The sequence below is a fragment of the Marmota marmota genome, unplaced genomic scaffold (genome assembly GCF_001458135.2).
Source record: "Marmota marmota marmota unplaced genomic scaffold, marMar, whole genome shotgun sequence".
Taxonomy (NCBI): domain Eukaryota; kingdom Metazoa; phylum Chordata; class Mammalia; order Rodentia; family Sciuridae; genus Marmota; species Marmota marmota.
The window spans coordinates 86,977,137-86,998,980 of record NW_026000026.1 but is presented as its reverse complement, the minus strand read 5'-3'; the positions used below and the strand labels follow the sequence as shown (position 1 = coordinate 86,998,980).

The 21,844-nt window shown below is 37.2% G+C and overlaps 1 long non-coding RNA gene across 1 annotated transcript in view; it reads left to right on the top strand.

Annotated features, from left to right (window-relative positions):
• Positions 1 to 10,730: 10,730 nt before the first annotated feature.
• The window catches only part of LOC107143042, a 60,516-nt gene continuing 49,402 nt past the window's right edge, over positions 10,731 to 21,844 (top strand). Inside the window, exons 1-2 of the long non-coding RNA XR_001503654.2 lie at positions 10,731 to 10,915; positions 20,083 to 20,161. This is a non-coding gene — a long non-coding RNA (uncharacterized LOC107143042). The remainder of the gene's footprint in view (positions 10,916 to 20,082; positions 20,162 to 21,844) is intronic.

Sequence of the window (21,844 nt, the reverse complement as noted above, 5' to 3'; positions counted from 1 at the left end):
AAACAAAAATCTCTATTGTGATGCTGATGTAGCTCATACATTATACAACTTTCTCATTTAAAATGTGTTATTCAATAAATTTTAGTTATCCATAGAGTTGTGAAACTCTTATCACAATATAATTTTGGGACATTGTCATTGCCTCTCACTCCCAAAACACCTCTTCTCCTCTTGGCCATCATCTCCCATTCTCACTGTTCTCTGGTGTCTTAGGAAATGCTAACTACTTTCTATTTTTATAGGTTTACCTATCCTGAGCACTTCATATAAATGGAATCACATAGCATGTAATCCTTCGTAACTTTATTTTTTTCACTTAGCATAGTGGTTTCAAGGTTCATCAGTGACATAACGTATGTTAGTATTTTATTTCTTTTTGCTGCAGAATAAAAATTGACCACAAGTAAAAACCTCACTGTTTTTTGAAGGGCGTTGGCTGTTTCTCCTTTTCGGCTACTATAAATAGTGTTGCTATGGACATTCGTGTATAAGTTTTGTGTGGGCTTTATTTGTCTATTTATTATTCAGTTGTAAGAGTCCTTCACATATTCTAGATATACCACTTTTTAGATAAATGATGTGCAAATATTTTCTTCTCATTCTGTGGGTTATCTTTACACATTCTTCACACTTCATATTTCTGGTCTTTGATGCACATGTGTTTTTAATTTTGATGATGTTCAGGGTTATCTGTTCTTTTTTCTCTTGTTTATGCTTTTTGTTGTCATACATTAAAAAAAAAACTATCAACTGACCCAAGATTAGGAAGATTCACATCTGTTTCCTATTAAGAGTTTTATAACTTGGCCTTAATATTTAAGTCTTTGATTTTTTTTTTTTTTTTGAGATGAGGTTTCACTATATTGCCCATGCTGGTCTCAAATTCCTGGGCTCAAGAGATCTTCCTGCTTCAGCCTTTTGAGTAGCTGGAAATACAAATGCATGCCACCAAGTATTCTGGTTCTTTAATCTATTTTGAATTAATTTTTACATGTGGTATAAAATGTGAGTAAAGGTACAACTCATTCTTCTGCATGTGCGTATGCAATTGTCCCAACACCATTTGTTGAAAAGACAAGCCTTTCCTCATTGAATTATCTTGGTACTTTATTGAAACTAATTGACCATAGTTATGAGGGTTTATTTCTGGATCTCGCTTCTGTTCCATTTATCTATGTGTCTGTCCTCATGTCAGTAAGTCTTGGTAACTATAGCTTTGTAGTTGGTTTTCACATTTAGAAGCGGGAATCCTCCAATTTTGTTCTTCTTTTTCAAGATTCTTTTGCCTACTCTAAGTCTGCTAAGTTTCCTTGTGAATTTTATGACTATATGTCCATTCTGGAAGAAATCAACTTGGATTTTATATAGCTCATTTTTATAACTTTCATGGGTGCTCAATAAATATTTGTTGTTAAGTAAGTGAATTTTACTTTGAGGTGATGGGTTAGGTGTTTTATATTCACATTTATTTAGATTGAGAATTTTAAAATGGTTTTTGCTCCCAAGAATCTCATAGATAACCAATATAAGTTTATATTCCTAAGAGGGAAACACTTAAATATGCTAGTAAAACCTAACACTACAACCAAGCTTTTTGTTTAGAGAATATTGCAGACCTTTTGTTGAAATACCATCCTGGTTTGGTTAAGGCAACAATTGTTTGAAATCTCTTCTGTGATTTGGGGTATAAAGGAAAAGAAAAGTAATATTTGAAACTGAAATTCAATCAGTAATATTTCCAGTGTCTTGTCAAATGGAAATCTGGTTAAAAATGAACCAATCAGCACTAATATGCACCAGAATGTCAAGATTCTTAGATTTAGATATTATAATAAGATAAATGATCTAAGGAAAGTCTGAAGAAATAAATGGTATATCAATATCTTGACTACTATATATTGGGCATTCCACTTTTGTTTCCTTGGTAAAGTTCCTCAATTAGCATACCTTAGAGGCAAGAGATAGTCTGATAGAACAGTTAAGAGGGTAGGCTATGGGCTGAGATGCCCTGGGTTCAAGGTCTAACTCTGTTGCTTACTAATTCTGTAAAGTTTTGTGATCCAGTCCATTACCTTTAACAGGAAAATAGTGATAGTATTCATTTCATAAAGTGCCTACAATAATGATTAACACTATACACACTATCCATGCATTTCTTTCTTTCCTTTTTTTTTTTCTTTCTTCCTTTTTTGCAGCACTGGAGATTGAATCCAAGGTCTACACATGCTAGGTAAGCACTCTACCACTGAGTTCCATCTTCAGCCCATTCTATTTCATATTTTTGAATTTTGAAACAGTTTCTTACTAGTTGTGAGGTTGGCCTCAAACTCATGGCCCTCCTGCCTCAGACTCCCCAGTAGCTATGATTGCACCATCATGCTCAGGCTATATTTTTGTCTGATATGAAATAAAATAAACAAAATTAAATAAAAACTTGTAAATCATGCCATTATCAAACATTCAACTTATCTGGCTTCATTTGCCTTTTGCATCAGTTATCTCCTCCTGGTCTCATCCAGTTACAGTTACTCATGGTTCTATCACTCCTCCCTAGAGGTCTATCTTAGTCAGTTTTCTGTTGCTACAACAAAACATCTAAGGCTAGGTAACACCTAAATAAAAAAGATTTATTTATCTCACAGTTTTGGAGGTTCAAGAGCATGTCACCAGCATCTGCTCAGCTCTGGGGAAGATTCCCTTGGCTGCATCACATGTTGTATGGCTTCATGGTAGGAGTGCATGTGGGAGGGAGCAATTATGTGGTAGACAGGAAGCAGGAGTGGGTTAGGCTTGCTCTTTTATAACAACCTGCTCTCTGGAGAACAACTGGAATATGGCAAGGAATGCCTTAATCCCTTCCACATACAGTGCTCCCGATGACCTACCTACCAGTCTTCCTCTAGGCCCCACATTTTAAACATCTCATCACAAGGTTAACATAACCACCCTGGGGACCACACTTCCAATACATGAACCCTTGGAGGACAAAGCACATCCAAACCATAGCATAAGTACCAATTAGATACTATGGAAATATTGACCAATAATAGCATATGTATGTATTTTGCAGAACACCTCCTATGTGAGACAAACATTTGTAAACAACCCAGCCTTAAGTGTGTTTCAGTTTGGTGCCATTGACTTTGAATATGAAAAATAAGCCCCCTCCCCCACCGAAAATGGCACTTTGTTTTAATTTACAGACTCTCTGGTGAATCAGTCCATTTAATGATACATAGCTGACAGCAAATATGCAGGGAATATCAAGTACTGAGATTTTGGAGGATTTGATATTTTTTTCAGTCCAGTAACCAAAAGCATTTGGTCTTTTATTAACTGAATATGGTTGCTGTAAAAACAAATGAAATGTCCTAAGTATTCAGGGTTGAATAACTACAAATGCTTTCTATTTTCAAATGCCCTTAACTTGATGCTGTGTATAATAATATAGTAGTTTATTCAGGCTTTAAAGTAAATAAATATATATGCATATATGTGTGTAGTTTGCTTACTGTATTAAAATGGTCCCTTTGAAGTGTGTATTTCAAAGGAATGAAATTCTCTCAATGCCATAGTTACTTTTTATTAACAGCCATCTTTCCAGATTTTGCTTCTGTTTAACCTAGGTAGAATAAGTAAAAACAAAGTAGCATACAGGGACGTTTCTTACTGAAAGAGTAGAAAATATGGTTTTCTTCCAAATTATGAGTTCCTTTGATAACTGTGCTGTAACCAGATCCTGGAGCTATGGAAATCACCCTCAGGAGCAGCACACAGCCAGGGCCTGGCAGATCTTCCTTGGAGGCCCTGGAAGCCGTCCCATTGGGCTGGCATGGAAGCTCCATTATTCAGCACAAGTCTATCACCCTACTTATTAGCATAGTTTGGAGGTTAAACAATGGTGTCTCCTCCTATTTATTCATAATCAAATTACTTCATGATGTTTATTTAGACTACTATCACTAAATTAAGGGCACCAAGTTAGAAAAACAGGATTTCCTTAGAAGTAAGTCTTCATTAAAAAGAACACTCTAGGATAGGGACACAGTAAACACTGCTTTACATTCAAGAAAATCAATTCCAATTTAACTTCCAAATATCTCAAAATCACTACATAAGAGTTGTGAGTTACCTTTATTTAAAAAAAAATTAATGCTTCTTAGAATACTGACATTTAAATATTGATATAACTAATTCCACATCATGGTTAATTGAAAATAACTCTGACACTTGCAAGTAATAAGTTAATAATCAATAGAAGAATACATTTAGTTGCCAATGTATGAAAATATAATGCTCGTTTTCAATATGGCAGGCAAAAAATATAAAAGCAATCCAAGATATGTTTGTCAGTTTTTAGTGGGTAAAGCTGTACTGGTCTCATTTAAGTTTACATTGGGAAACAATATTTATTTAATTAAAAAAAATCAATGTGAATGATTCAAAAGAGGAAAAAAGTCTTTGGAAAAAAATATTGGCATTCAGAACAGAGAATCTGCTTTTTACCTTTAGTCACTGAGAAACTGATCACAACGTGTTGAATCTTTTACTAGGAAAATGTCCACTGATTAGGTAACTTGGAAACATGTTTATATTTCTTAGCCGCTAAGATGATCTGCCAGGTCAATTTATATGTTAAGTCATGGAAGTGGAAACAGTTCCTCTGGATATGGATCCACCTAAAAGTCTTTGGTGTAGAGCCTCATGTCCTTGGCCTTCAGACTCTGTTTCCCTAGAGGAAGCAGCATTCTTGGGAGGGGAGTGGGTAAGGGTGATGACAGAGCTCCCTGGCCCAGCACACACTGGGAGTGAGACAGCATGGGACTGTTTAATAATGAAGGAAGCCCTGGGCCTGGCTCACGTTCTGAGCAAATTCTGTTTGAAAGGCAATAAGCTCTGCAGTCTTATACCTTGTCCTTGTAGAAAATAAATATATATATTTGCAGTGTTCAGGATCAAACCCAGTGCCTCCTGCATGCTAAGGAAGTGCTCTACCACTGAGCTACATCTCTAGCCCCTCAAAAGCAAATTAATCTCTCTATCCTTAGAACAGAGAAGCCAATATTTAGTATAGCAGTAAGATTCTCTCTGTCCATCCTTATCTATCAGCTCTATACAGATATGGTTTTATATATACATATACGTAAAGGCTGACATTTTGAAAGAGTTGAAGTCACCTTTTTGGAATATTTTCATTTTTACAATTGGCTCTTGGTGCCAAATTGGATTACAAAATGTTCCACTACCTTAGGGAAGATAAGATTTTGTGCCAATTGCAAATCAAACCCATCAACATTTCAGTTGCTGATTACAATGAAAAATGCCCTTGGGTTTGTTTTGTTTTGTTCTTTTTTAGATCCTTGATTTTTACCATCTTCCAACTATCCACCTTCTCAGTGATAAATTCTAAGGCAATTTCAAATTCAGGAAGACAATAGTCAGTCCCCAAATTTAGGAAGAGAATCACTTCTTTATATGCTTACTTCGCATTTCAAGTCAGCCAGAAAGGAAGCTCTAGTACATTTGGAACTGTCTCGGGAGTTCCGCAAATGCATGCAAGGCATCTCAGATTTATCTTTGGCATCTCTGCCATCTATTTAGAAGCTGCACACAAACAGAATCTGTCTCATCCCATGCAGTCCTTCCTTCGCACTAGGAATACATTATCGTGCTTCTGTTTAAAATGCAGGCTTAGTGGAAGTACAAATTTGATACAGTTATACTTTTATAACCTCCAGTTTACAGTTGAGCACTATGCCTTTTTAGTGCTGACTAGGAAATCAGATTGGATGAATGTGGGAATACAGCTTCACAATGTGCATAATCCTGGCTCTGCAACTGAGGAAAATCAATGAGGGGAAGCATTGATCTCCTTGCAGAGTGCAAATGCAGTTAGCTCAGAAACACTCTGCTGGGGATTTTGTTATTCAAGTCACTCGGTTACACAACATGTTTTCAAACCAAGCTCTTATCATGTAGCGGCTCTCTAGATTCAGCTTAGCTCTACTTACACATGCATAAAAACCATGTCTTCTAGAAAGAAAAAGAACTCTGTATATCCACAGTTTAGCCTCTATGTTTGCTCAAGGCTAAGTGAAATAGCCTTCACTTCAGTGACATTTCACTGTGTCACTGGGTGGAGAAAATTCCTGCAGGAAGGTGCAAGTATGAATCACTTCAGGAAAATATTATCTTCAGCTGTGATAAATTTGATGTTGTCTGAGCTGCTTGGCCAATTTGTTTTCCTTTCTTTCTTCTCCTTTTTTTTTTTTATTAAGGAAGAAAATGTGACCAAGAAATTACTTGGAGGGCCCACTATAGATATGTGCTTATGTGCAAATACTCACAAAAATGAAATATATTACATAGCCAAATGTAGTATGTATAAAAATATATATATTGCAATATTTCATACTTGTTAGTGAAAATATTTTTACAACATGTTGTCTCCCAAGTGCAGGAAATAAATCAAGCCTTTTAAAAGAGATTGCAGATGATTCATTTAGTGCTGTCATAATATAGTGTTTTCTTTAATGAGAATTTATATCATTTTCCTGGACTCAGAGGAATAAATTTATACTAAAAGATAGAAGGGACTGATATGTTCAGTGTTAAACATACCCAACACTTGACATTAAACAGGAGCTTGAGTAAGTTAGGCATGGAGTGATATCATATTTTCTAAGATATTTTTCATGTTAAAACCATCATAAATGTAGCACAAGTGAAACTGATGGCATTTGGCAAAAAGACATGGCAATTTCAGATCAACCTTATGTAATATACCAAACTCATTCTGATTCAAATAATAGATTTGTGTTTAAAGCAACCTGCAACCATGAACATCAGGAGGAGAGAAATAGAGCTAGAAGCTCCAGCTCCTCAGAGCTTTTAAAATACAGACATCTGTAAGAAATAATATTAGGAAAGGAGGGCCCATATACAGTCACAAATAAACGGAAATAAAATGAAAAATAATATGCATTTATTTATATATGCATATATATTTTTATGTTTATAAGATACATGTATAAATGTACACATGCATATATATAGATATAACTTCATAGTTCTGGAATATGAAGCAAGAACTCATGATGAACAGAGGATGGGAGTACAAATTAGGATTAAGAAAAAAAAAGAATTCTTTCTGGCATAGTCAAAATAATCACAGAGATGAATGAAGTTCAGAAGACAACAGACTTTCTAGCTTTTAAAGACTCTTTTACTATGGGAGTGAGACAGCTGGGGAATTATGTGAGGGTGTGTGGGTCAGAGGTAGGTGGGATGAACTGTCAGAACTGGAGTCTAATCTCACGGTTTTGGGAACATCAGTTTCTTTTTTTAAAAATTTTTTTATTATTAGTTGTTTAAAACATTACAAGGCTTTTGACATAACATATTTCATACATTTGATTCAAGCAGATTATGAACTCCCATTTTTACCCCGTATACATATTGCAGATTCACATCGGTTACACATCCACTTTTTTACATACTGCCATACTAGTATATGTTGTATTCTGCTGCCTTTCCTATCCTCTACTATCCCCCCTCCCCTCCCCTCCCCTCCCCTAGGGAACATCAGTTTCACAAACACTTTGAACCATGGACTGTGCTATAGAGTATAGGAAAGTTAATCAAAGAATCTGTGATCCTATGTTAACATTCTTCACAATTATAAGTGTGGGAGGAAGGTGGCTTTTATTGCCCTCAAAAAGAAAAATAGTGATGTCATAATGATTCTTGCCTTTATAAATTGAAGCATGAAACAAAACTTTGAGAGAGGCTATTCAGTAGTATATCAGGGTCCAATTAGGAGAAAGAAGTCATGGTCATTGGAACAGAGAAAGATTAATATTAAAGAATTATTAATTATAGAAGAAATGGTACTAACAAGGTATGGGTAGTAGGAATTAAAAAGACCTCTAAAGAAAGTAGGAATAGCATATATAATATTATATTCTTTGATATAATAAATATAATAATAGTCACTACATCTAAGACAGGGAAGATTGTCAGGCCTGAGCTGAGATCTAGACTTATCGGAGAAGGAAAAACCATGAGTTGCCAAATGACAGAAAAATGTCTAGTGGAACTTGCTGGAAATCTGCCCTCTAGGATGCCAAAGCCAGCTGTCTCCCTGGAAGCATTAGGATGTCTCACTGGAAACATTCCAGTACAAGATCTCCTGAAGTGAGTGCGGGGGAAGTGGCATGGACTGTGCACTGGAGACCTGTCAGCACTGGTGCTAGAGAAGCCACCATGTTGCAGTTGACAGATGCTGGAGAAAGTACCCATGGCCAGGAGCAAGAGGAGCAAGGACACTTGAACTAGGATGCAAAACCCTTTTCCTTTGCAATGAACTCCAGTACCCTCTCCTGACAAAGCTTTACTCACACCTGTTGGCAAAGGGAAAATATTTAAAGGGCTCAGATCCATTGTCAAAGAGCAGGCAAAATGGTTGAGTTTGGAGTAGAAAGGGGATAAATCAGTAACGGGCAGAAGATTAGATTTAGAATCATTACAATCCTTTAAGATGAAAATTTAAACATGTGAGTCATTTTTTGTTCTCCTGTATCTTCATGAGATAATTATTTAGAGAAACAGTTCAAATGGCAGCTGTGTAGGAAATACCCACCACTTGACTTAAAATTCTAAATCAGTCCTCTTGTATCATTTACATGATGTTCTAGCAATGATGTTAAACCATGGACAATGAATAAACAGAGCTTTCTTTTTAGATTTTTGTATATTGCAGAATTATACACACTTATATAAGAGACCTGGAGTAAAGCCAATTCATTCTTCATTTTAATAAAATTTGCTGTTACACCAATGTTCTTCATTTCTTTTCTGCTACCCTAGCAGGTCAGTACTGTTAGTCTGCTAGGGCTGCCATAACAAACTACTATAAACTAGGTGGCTTATTAAATAAACTTATTTTCTCACAGTTTGGGGGGTCAGAAGTTTGAGATTAGGGTACTGCCAACATTGGTTTCTTCTGAGGCTTCTCTCTGTGACTGATAGATAATGGATGTGATCTTCCTGTGTCTTCCCACTGGGTGTATTTTCCTCCAAATTTCCTCTTCTTATAAGGATACTAGTCATATCTGATAAGAGCTCACTCTAAGGACCTTATTTTAACTTAATTACTTCTTTTTGAAAATCATATTTCCAATACAATTACATTCTGAGGTCCTGGGGACTTTAGAATATGAATTTGGTGTGCTGGGGTCGGGAGGTGATTCAATCTTAACAAGTGGCTAACTATGGAGGTGGTTAACTGTGGAGGCAGGTAGCTTCCAGAGTACCTGAGTTCAAATTCCAGATCAGCCAGCTAAATATATCAGCTGTATAACCCTGCACGATTTACTTACCCATCTTGACCCTCAATTTCCTAATCTACCTCATAAGGCTGTTGTGAGAATTAAATCTGCTAACGTAGGCAAAGCACTTAAAATATTTTTCTGGAGTGTATTGAGAGCAATAGATGCTAGCCGTTGATAATGATGATATTGTTATCACTTATTTATTTATAAACATATAATTGCTACTCTGAAACAATATCATACCTTTCCTTCTAATATTGGTAGATAGGGCCCAGAAACCTATAATTACAAAATAAAACTTGTGCTTATGTTAGCTTTTCATTACTGTGACCAAAATACCTTATATCTCAGAGAAGGAAAAGTTTATTTGAGGCTTACAGTTTCAGAGGTCTCAGCCTGTGGTTGGCTGACTCCATGGCTATGGGGCCCTCTGAGGTAAGGGAGACATCACGGCAGAAGGGCGTGGTGGAGGAAGTGCTTACCTCATGGCACTGGGAAAGCAAAGGGAAAGGAACTTGGACAAATATAATCCAAGTCATGCCCTCAGTGACCTACTTCCTCCAGGCACACAGCACCTGCCTATTGCTATCACTCAGTAGTCTATTAAATTATTAATCTGAATTATTAATCAAATGGAATTTTTCACAGACTAGGTTACTGTTCTCATAATAATTTTACCTCTGAATGTTCCCTGCATTGCCTAACATGTGAACTTTGGGGGAGACATTAAAAACCCAAACCATAACAGTGCTTTTGTCAAGTTCTTGCTGTTACTTTTACCTGAATGTCTGCATTGCTGGCTTCCTTAGGCCTCTGCCCAAATGGTGCCCACTCGGAAAGGCCTTCCATGGCCACCATATGTGAAGCAAATGTTCATGTTTTCTATTTATCCCATTGATTTGTCTTATTTTTTTTCCATAGTCCTGAGTGCATGCTGAAATTCTCATTCATTTTCTTACTTGTTCTGTCTCCTTAGCATAAAGTATCTTACTCATTGCTCCATCTCAAGTTCCTAGCATAATGAACCTGGCACACAGAAGGCATTCAATAACTTAATGAATAAATGAATAAAATTCAAACCCCTGGGCAGCATGGTATGTTAAGTACAGTGTGCACAAGAATAGAGGGCCATGTGCTCAGGAACATAAACAGATCTTGAAAAGGAGAAAGGGATATATTAAGTACATTTTGAAATAATTATGTTTGTATAATTCAATGATACAATTATTTTTAATGCCGGAAAACCTTTTTACTCCCTTTCAGGGTGCTAGCATCCATGTTCCTACAGCAATAAGTTGACATCTTAAATATTAACTTTTAAATCTGTGAATGGAGACCTAAAACTCTTTTAGCAATCATTGTAATCCACTGAAAATGGTATGAAAATGTGAACACGTAATGAGCTCTCTTCTCTTTTCTTGCCCAACTCACTCCAATGCATCTGATCTGACCCAGGGTAATCACAGACTTCAAAAGAGGTTAAGGTCAGCTCTGCAGGACCCGGAGAAAGGAGAGGAAAAGCCCCAATAAACACAAAGGCCATCAAGTCTGAATACACATTTCTTTGACTGAGTCCACAAAGCGTGAGTATTGCGACAATGATTAGTTTTGGCTGAGGATTGTTTTTTTCAGGCCTATATGGTCAGGCAGGCATTTAAATGGCCATATTTTATTTTGCTTGCAGCAAAGAGCAATCACGAAAAATACATTGTATGTATGCACCTTTTTCCCATGAAAGTTTGAATGTAATTCTTATGCAAAATTCTAGTTATCAGATGATTTGGCATAGTTTCTGATTACGTTTACATAAACTTGTCTGCCACGAGCATCTTGTCTATTATAGTTTTATTATCACTATTTTAATCACACTGATGGAAATTTAATCCCATCCATATTTGAGACCACATCTTTTTTAGTGCTTTTCAAATGGAATGTGAGATAATCAGATGAATATAGTGATGAAAACCCTGATTCTTTAAAGTGAACTTTAAAGAAAGTGATAGTAATTCTCTGTATTTATCATGCCAGTCCTGGTAAAGCAAAGTTGACAGTCTAGCATGGATTGGTATGGGGCTTAGGTCAGTACAATTTCTCAGTTTGATGACCTTTAAGAGAAGTTTGTAAAGATCAACTTTATAGGCATGGTAAGGATCTAGTCCTTGAGTGGGTGTACTCAGATGATGACCACAACCCTAATGGTGTCCAGAAAGATAAGTCCAATATTATAGTCCCTGAATAATCAGATTGGCAAGAGGTAGAGTTTTTGTAGCTAGTGACTCAGAAAGAGTAGAGATTATTGATGTGGAAAGGATTAGCAATACTAAAATGAGACCATTTGCTTGCCTACAGTATAGAAGAAAAATGTCTAAAAGTGTGGTGCCATATGCACACATTTTGCTATTATGCAATGCACATGTCCTTGGAAAACTTCATATTTTGAAAAATGTGTACTAAATATAATAGGGACTGTTGGGAAAATAGGATTGGGTCACACATTCAGACTTATGCAACTTTGCAATCAGAGAACTGAGGACTCAAAAATAATCCTAAAAAATAGGTGAAGGGTATTCAGTAGAAGAGAATCTAAGAAAGAACTGAGGCTGCTGAGTTATAGAGATAAGGGTGAAATGCACAAAGATTGGTGAAGAAGGAAGCCATATGCAGCAACATGAAGTTCACGACTAAGCAGAGCCAACAGGAAGAGTGTGCAGCCAACGGGCATCATGTCAAGAACACTTCAGTGGCTTGCTGTGTTCAGCTCCTGTTACCTGGGGATATGAGACATTGATGTGCTGGGGAAAATCACACAAGAGCCAACTTCTATATTATACTAGCATCATTTTCGTATTTCCAATCATGGATGATCTTATTCCCTTCAGAGAAACACATGTAGTGGAAAGAACTACATTTCACTTCTAAGTGTATGTACTTATTTATACACTCACTTATTGATTTGAATTACTGCCTTTCAAATAAATTTTATACTCAATGCACTGAAAAATTTACAATTTTTATTAGATATTGAGATTACTGTAACCTCAATTCTGCCTCCCCTTTTTTTCTTGGCTACATTTTTGTCTCAGCTTCTGTAGTTTGTTCTAGGCTGGAGTTCTCAGGTAAATTTTCTTTTTCTCCTTTCCCCCTTTATATTATTGCTTTGCTTTTGGTTTTATTCTGTTAATCAAGAAACATGTTGTAAGTGATCAGTGTAAAAACAAGAAATAATATATGTTTAAAGAGGCTGATGCTTGTGGATCCCCCTCACAACATATTATCAATTCACATTTTTTTCACTAGCTTGGTCTCTCCTCTTTGCACACAAAGATAATGCTCTTGGTTATGTGTTTTAGTTTTCCAGAACTGCTGTAACAAATTACCACAAAACTGGTTGATTTAAAACAGCAGAAATGCATTTGTTTATAGTTTGGGAGAACAGAAGTCCAAAATCAAGCTTTGGGAGAGTTGATTTCTTTTGGAAATATTGAGGGATTATCCCTTCCCTGCCTCTCTCCCAGATTCTGGGGGTTCCTGGGGCTGTAGCAGTCATTGGCATTCCTTACACATCACTCCAGTCTCTGCATCTGTCTTCACATTAAATTCTTCTTTGTCCATGTGTCTTCTCCCCTTTTCTTCTCTATAAGGACACACCTTAACCCATAGGACCTCATCTCAAGACACTTAATTGAAGAAGATACAAAGATCCTCTTTTCCAAATAAGGCCACATTTACAAGTTCCAGGAAACAATTTACAGATTTAAATTGTGATAAAAAGATGTCATGCAAGATATGCTCTCTTAACATGTTTTTAAGTGCACAATGTAGTACACTGACCACAGGCACAATGAACAGCAGATCTTCAGAATTACTCATCTTGTATAACTGAAACTGTGCCCATTGAAAAACAAATTCTCACTTCCTTCTGCTCTCTGGAGACATACATTTTTGAGGGCGTTATGCAACATACAATAGTATGGTTTGAATAATTTTTGCTGTTTGTCAGAGAATAATGATGATGGTTTTACTTTTACTTAATTGCTGATACTCTCCTGTTAAGTGGCTGATTGGGTTAAGACTCTGGTCAGTGGCTGAGAGAGTTTTGCTCTGCTTAAAATTAATTTATTCTCCTGGAATCTTTTATCTTGGTTGTATTAGTTGCATATTCCATGAGAAAAGTGCTTTGATTGGACAAGCCAGCTTACTAGGAAAAAAAAAAAATCTAACTCAAGTGCTCAACAGTATTAACTTTGGCTTTTCCTGGTAGGCAATGTAATAAGTCAACACCTTTACAGTAACCAGAGTGTGGATCTATTCATAAATGATACATGACACAAGTTTTCATAGTGGGAAGGTAAAATGTATCATAGGGAAATATTCACATACACATATATAATTATTCCTCTCTTCTATTTTTGTCTTTTGGTGTTGGGGATTGAACCTAGAGTAGGGTGCATGCTAAACACGTGCTCTATCATTATAATTTTTTTTGTCTATAAACAAATTTCTATTTGTAGCAAAAGAAAATGATTGTCCCCACCTTTTCCCTGTCAGTATACCATATACCAACACATACACACCATATTTTGAACACCAAAGATGATTTTTGAGTAACTTACAATGCCTACCTTTAGTACACAGTAATGAGAATCAATGAACTTATTTCCTTTATTTCTCCCTTTTAGTACATTCCAGACTCTGTTTTAACATTCCTCAGCAAATGGAAGAGGCTCTTGGCATACAAGGGTATTTATTTTCTTTTTGCTGATCTTTCTCCCCTGAACGAAACAACATGAATCCCAATTATTTTATCCACAGAGAAAGGAGAAGTTGAAGTCAGTATCTTTATGCATAGGACTACATGTGTCTTGTAGATCATTAACTGAAACTGAACATGTTTCTTAAATAACTGAGTTTATAGACATTGCCAGACATTTTATTCTATTTCATTTTTTTAGTAATAACAGAGGTTTTAGTGAAGCAAAGATGACCCTTGTCAGACCCAAGTCAATGTCAGATTTCTAGGTTTCTCCAGAGCTTCTTGTGTGGTCACCTGTAATTGCTATTCAAAGAGCCACAGGGCAGACTTCCAAGTCCAAAATGTATGCCTTTTACAGTTTGACCCTTCAAGGTGCTCTAAAAACATAAATACGTTTCTTTGGAAAAAACTCTGCTACAGCATGGTCCCTTGAAACCATCCAATTTGATCTGTGATTCCTGCTGAGATATGCATTACATCATGGTCTATTTTCAGCTTGTTACATTAATCAAAACCTATCCCATTTATTAAATAGCTTCCTGCAGCTCAGACATTTGAAATGCAGAGTGCCAGCAAGCAGCTGCCAAACACCATGAAGGAAAGAGGTGGGCTCAATGTGAGGAATGTACAAATTGAATTTCAAGTGACTGAGCAGCCTCTTTATCTCTTGGTAACACAACCAGGGACTGGAGCCGTGTTCTTAAGGAAATGAAACCCAGAGCCATGGTTCAGCCGTAGGGTGGTTACCATGGCCCTGCCCAGCAGTCTTTCCGGAACCGCTGATGAGTGTGACCTTTGCAAAAATGCACAAAGCCTTGATTTCTGCACGGTTAACCTTTACAAGCTGGAACCCCTCTGTGAAACCTACCCACAGCAGAGGGAAGCATCAGAATCAAAACAGACACATACACATTTTATGAAAGAGTGACTACAAGTACGCACATGCACATACGTATTCTCGGAGGATGAAGACATTGAACCCATTTTCAATTATTCTCTCGACTGGGTTTTTTCAGGCATTTACATTCATCTTCCTCTGGAGCAGGAAAAGTGGGAGTCTTCTGTGCAGTGTCAACCCTGTACTTAAATTCATTTGCTACACTTCAGAACAGCCTTGATCGAAATTGGTGGTGGGAATGGAAATTACACATGTTCAGGATTTGCTAAGAGTCACTGAGACCATTTGCTCACAGTTAAATAATGACCAAGTGCTCATGTTGAGGAGAAGGGGTGGGTGTTCTATCAGTAGCCTCAATTCCTACCACCAATCACAAAGGAAAACCATTTTGATTTGGTAGCATCCCCAATATGTCCTTTAGTCTGTATGTTCTGAATATTCACTGAAAAGGTCAGGAGCTCAGGGCATTATGAAAGCAACTGGAGCAATATTCATAATCTATTATAGCAATTCATTAAACTTTCTTTCTATGGTTCCTTCTTGGTTTAAATAGAATTTTGTTTTTAAGCAAATCGAATTTTTCTCATTATAAATACATTGACTCAGTGTTAATTGCTAAGAAAAGTAGGTTATGCTAGCTAATCTTGTCCTCTTTTAATATCTAGGTATAGTCATAGTAGTGATTTTTTAAATATACTACTTTTCTCTTGTGTAAGTTCTTTATACACCTTTTCTCACATGATGGGCCTAGCGACCTATGCAGTAATTAGAATGGGTTCACTTATTATAATTGATGAGAACACTGAAGTCCAAAGAGGTTAAAGAGCATTTCAAAGGTCAACATAGCAAATCACTAGTAATCCTGGTATGTTAACCTCTGTTTTCTGTGATTTCTATGTACAATGAAGGATGCAGCTATAGGGATATATGGAAACCAGTGACTTCAAAAGGTGATTCGATTCATCTTTACAGAGGCTCAACCTGGAGCTTCCTGTTTGCCATATTGCTTTAGAACACTTGTCAAAGTGCAGGAAACCCCTGATCTGCAAACACCCAGCTTAGAAAAGATCCAGCCATTTAAACACCTGCCTCCGGCCTTTTCACTGTCAACTGATCAACCGTGGGGAAATGGTGAGGAGGGGTTTGAAGTGAGTGGGAAAAAGGGAGAGAAGACACACTACAGAAGATTAAAGGAAGAGCAGGTGACCTCCAAAGTCATTCATCATTTGCTCACCCACCATGTTAGGCACAAAAACTGCTGTAAGAATTAGTAAAATTCCAAATCCCTTTTTAGTCCTTGTGTTTGGGGTACTGCACTAAGTACTGTGAACATAGATCCAAGATCTGTCTACAAATAACTCTAAGCAGAGGCTGGGTGTGAAGAATGGTATGAGAAATGTACAAGGCAAGCTAGAATATCAGGTCTGGAAGGATTATTTCTGACTGAGGCAACCAGGGAAGGCTTTCTATTTAATGCTGGGGGCATGATGGATGAACTGGACTCAGTAAAAATTCCAGTGCTCAGAAGCCAGACCAATGTGCTATCACTCCCATTTAGGCTCAAAAGTTTTCTAGGATTCTAGTCACTTAATGATTAAATGATGTCAAATACACAAAGCTATGGACATAATGTAAAACAAATTCATATATCCTAAGCCTTTCTATAAGCCAGGTTTATATGATCACTAATTTTGACACACCAATAGATACTAGAAGATCATTTTACATATGAGGAAACCGAGGTTCAGGAAAACAAAGTCACCTGCCTTCACTAATGGGTGGAAAACTGGGAGTTCTCTTCAACAAGCAAAGTGCCACACAAATGAGTAATGTTCTGAGAAATCATAATGTACATAGATAACTTAATCCTCGCAGTCATGGAGTCTCCCACCAAAAGAAAATATTTTGAGAAGGTGCACTATTGTCTGTGTATCTGACTGCCTTTTAAAGCTTTTGTATGTAATGAAAACGTTTTCAAATATATATATATTTCTTTTAAGTGTGGTTTGTTTCTCTCCTTCTATGTTCAGTATGGGGGCAGCTAGCCCCAAAGATAGGATTTGACTTCAGTTAAAAACAAAAAAGAGGAAAAGGGTATATATAAAATGTGAAGGTTGATCCTGAATGAGAATGAATTTTCCTAAGGAATAGAAGTGATTCTTACCTTTCTTGTTTTACCCTGTCAATGCTGACCCATCTCTTCAGAGGGACCTGAGTCCATCCCGTATTAATTGTTCAGACTTTTGATTCCAAAGGGAGCTTACTCTTAAAGGCTGGCCCATTGCTTTGGCTGTGCTGCTTTAAATGTGGGTCTCTAAGAAATCAGTATGAGCAACTTTCTTTGAGCCTTCAAAGTAAAGCCAAATGCTTGGTCCTCAGCGGGAAAGTGCCTTTAATTAATTCTAGACGACCTTTCCATTGAAAAGCAAAACACTGCCCCTAGGCTTTTTAGAAAGGTTAGGTTGTACCTTTTCCCTCTTATTGTTAGGAGGCAGATTTTAGTGTTTCTCACACAAGTCTGCCTCCTGTGTTTTTGTGGATGAGTGCACTTTTTAATAAAGGAAAAGCAAAATAAAACAAGCAAGCAAAAAAACCCCGTTTGTAGCCAATTAACTTCTTGATTCTAATAAGATCTAAACCAGAGCATAAAATCTTCCTTCACAATAAAATATGACTAAAGACCTCATCAATACTCATTTAGCAAACGCTTTGCAGTAGACCATCTTTTTCTAATACTTAGGAATTCCATTATTTCTTATTTCAGTGAACATGCTAGAAAAAAAAATTAAGCGGAATGGGATTAGGTTTGCCATTTGTCATTTACTCAGAGTAGAAGTCTGGTCTGTCATGTGGGCACTCATACCCAGGGCTTAATGCTTTTAGTAATTATCAGGATCATGCAGAGTATGTTGATTGGTGGGAGAAAAAAAAATCTTTATTAACTGCTCAGAAATAGTTAATTCTTCATTAGTCAGAGCACTGCACTAGAGGCTGCTGCTGTGAACCATGGATTAGAGTTTATGATAGTAATAACCTCCCTGAAAAAACATTTGTTACTATACTTAATGACCAGATTTTAGTGCATTAACCTTCCTTGGGAGGTCAACTAACAAAATGGATGTTAACTGCTTGTAACAACCAATTCCTCTGAAATTAATATTTAGATGCCTTTGGTGTCAAAAAACCTTCCTTCCATATCAGGGCATTAAAAACACTTCTAAATTATTAATAGCAGGCAGAATTCAATGCCTGAAAGATTTCCATTCCAATGCTCTTTATCCTCAGCCTCTTCCTATCTTCTCCAGCAGCGTTCTCTTCTGCAGGAACAAGGAAGGCATTCAGGGAAATTAGGTCTCAAAAATGCATGTGGCTCAACAATGCACTGCAGTTTTGAAAAGGTCACTCTTTAAGTTCAACAGAAATAAACATAATAGGAGTGTGAAGGGCAGCGCGCTGAGAGCACACTGGGAACCTGACAGGGACAAACTCCCCGCCAGGCCTCCGGCTGCAGAGCCACAGCCCTATCACCACCTGTCAGGAACTCCTTAACGACATTTTTGCATCCCTTCTGCAACTGACCTCCTGGCTTGTCTCTCCAGCCCCTCCCCCTCCCTGCAAATTGGAAACAAACCACACTTACGTCAAAACGACTTCTGAACTATTTCCTTCCCAAGCAATCCCAGAATATAAAACATGTTCTGAAAAGCTGCACTATTCCCTGGAGAAATTTTATGATTTGGTTACTGCTGCGCAGCATGCGCTTGCTCCTTGGCCGAAGTAGCCTTAAGTCCATGCCAAACAATGAAGCAATACTATTATTAGCCTTCCCATTCAATGGTGACAAAACAGCCCATGTTTCTATTTTCAGACTGTTCTCTTCTGGTGCAATAGATATGCAGAAACCTAAACCTTGGGGCCAGGACTGGAACAGTAGGGCTAAGTAGCCATCTATTGCCAAAATATGCACAGTGGCATGAATGGGAAAATGTCTTAATGGTGGTATTTTTAGGACGAGGTCAAGTACAGATAGTTAGCCAAAGCCCTGTCTGTCAAGATCTCTACTGGTTTTAAGAGAGATTTAACTTTGGGGTTGGGAATGCACCCATGAAGCTGCCATATTTAATATTTTCCTCAAATCATGATTCTGTGGTAAGATTTGTTCCTCCATCATTTGAACTAGCCCATGTGTAAGCACAAAATGATAGGTCAGTATTGCAAAGTGATAACTTTGATATAAGAGTGGCTTTTCAAAATGCATGAGAGGAGCTGGCTTCCAGATGGCATGCTCAGTCACAAGCATACTGCAGTGTTTCCTAGAGGCGCCACAAAACTGGTAGACATTTTTGATTGTTATTTTTTAATGGGTACTTTTGTAATATTGGAAGCTTCATGTACACAGAGGTCCATGAAAATTTATGGCTTGTTTCCATTTGTAAATAAAATTTGCTATCTGACCATTCGACCAGGATGAAGTCTGTATAATAATGATTTTAATTTAATAGTCAGATTTTCCATTATTTGGGAATACTTACAATTCAAAGTTCACCATATCATTATCTATATATTATTATTCTCTCTTAATTGTGGTTGTTTTTCCTCCTTATTTACATTATTGTAAAAAGAAAGCTTTTTTATATTTTATATCAATATCTTTATACTGTGATACGTTATTGCTGATTTAATGATCAAAATTTCAGATAATGCTATTTCTCTGTGTTAGAGTTTGATGATTTTGCATCAAAAATAAAAACAAGATAACTAGGCTAAATTCATAAAGTAAAGGAAATAATGGAATATGTTAGTTTTTCAAATGCTATTTTCCAGGAATATTTTTTTAGGAGAGGCGCTTAGAGAAAGATCTCTTCACAAGTATAAAACTGAAATATGAACTGTTGACATTGCCCTAACTCCCTCCACCTCTATTCTGTATAGAAATATCAATTATAGGCTGCTGGGAGCCAGCTTTAGGACATAATGTTTTCAATGGTAGGAATGATTAAAATACAGTTATTGCCTTGGTCTGCTTTATCTCTACACTGATAAGGTTTCTGAAGGCTATTTAACTGTTATGTGAATCATTAACTTCATTATGTTTACAGAGAATACGTTATCTCCTCCGCTTCTTGGGAACACAGATCCTTCATCAGTGACCCGGAATCGTTGCTGAGTATGATACAGGTAATGTACCTGCTCAATTTATTAGTGGCAGGTAGAGTTTTAAATCAGGATGTGGACCGTAGTGTTGTTCACTTAATGAACTTCCATGCACTGCTTCCTGAGAACCCTTTTATGGCTTCTGTTGGCTCCATATGGCATTCTGATGAGCTTACACTTCTCCTTAAGTGCTTCTATATCAGAAAACAAGAGCAAAGCTGAAACAAAGTGAGTCATCTGGTTTTGTCTTTGCTTTCACTGCATGAGATAATGTGGAGGTGTTAATTACAAGACTTCACTGAGTCTTGACTAATAACAGTGTGCAAACAAACGCATGTCAGGCTCAGCCACAGAAAATCTTCTACTAATAAGGTAAAACTAGCAATTAGAGCTGACAATGAAGTAATACTTTCCGTTGAATATTCATTAATGAAGTTCTTGTTTGGGAGAAGGGAGGCTTCTGATTGTCCAGATGGAAACCTAGAATAGGAACCCTGGCCATTCCTTCTAAATGAATTAAACTCCCTTTGGTGAGCCGGCACACTGGATTAATTCCCTTTTGTACTAGTGCACTGACCCTTTGCTTCAAAGGCAGAGCCTTGATGGCCACTAAGATTCCTCAATCCGTGACCGTGGCATTATAGGGATAAATTGAATTCCCAGAAGGAGAAAGATGATAGTGACCATAGAACGTTACCAACAGTGTGCTGGAAATACTGCATGTTTTATTTAAATTCTTCTCTACAGCTTCTAGGGTTTCAAGAAGGAAGTGTGATTAGCTCATTAACCTGACTGAGCCATATCACTTAGCTTACAGTTCCTCTTCCCCTTCCCTTCTCTCTTTCTCTTTCTCTCTCTCTCTCTCTCTCTCTCTCTCTCTCTCTCTCTCTCTCTCTCTCTCTTTTTTCAGAAAGCAGTCTGACCTGTGTGGTATATGTAATATGAGCTGTGTTTGGTTTTTGTCCTTATTTCCTGTTGCAGAGCTCCTGGAATTTCCTGAGTATTAGAAGCATCTTTTGTTATTCATAATGCACATCTTTGATAGTTCCTGAGTTTATGCTAATGAGGAGACTCAGGGTGGGTGCCCTGAACCCCAGGATGGGGCTGACCACCAGAAAGACCAGTGCCTGACAACATTATAGGGTTGGAACTTTTAGCCTCCTTTATCCATGATGGGAAGAGGAAAGGGAGCTAGAGACTATGCTCTGAAAACAAACAAAACAAAACAAAAAAGTCTTGTTGAATAACAATATTTGATGAGTTTCTGGGTTGCTAAACACATAGAGAGCTGGGAGAGTGGCTCACCCAGAGAGGTCACAAGAGCCAGCTTCCTTCACCCAAGCCTCACCCCATCTATCTCTTTATCTGTTTTTTCATCTGTATCCTTTATGATATCTTTTATAATAAGTGACAAATGTAAATAAGCGTTTTCTCAAGCTCTGTAAGCCATTCTAGTAAATCAATTGTAAATTAATTGAATTCAGGGGTGGGGGTTGTTGTGATTGTAATCGGTCAGTCAGAAGCACAGATAGCTGGGGTTGGGGTGTAACTCAGCCATAGAGTGCCTGATTAACATGTGCTGGGTCCTGGGTTCAAGCTCTCACACTGAAACTAAACAAAACAACAGCAAAATCTCCAAACAAAACGAAACAATTAGAGGTAGCCTGGACTTGGAATTGGCATCAGAATTGGGTACAGTCAAATAGA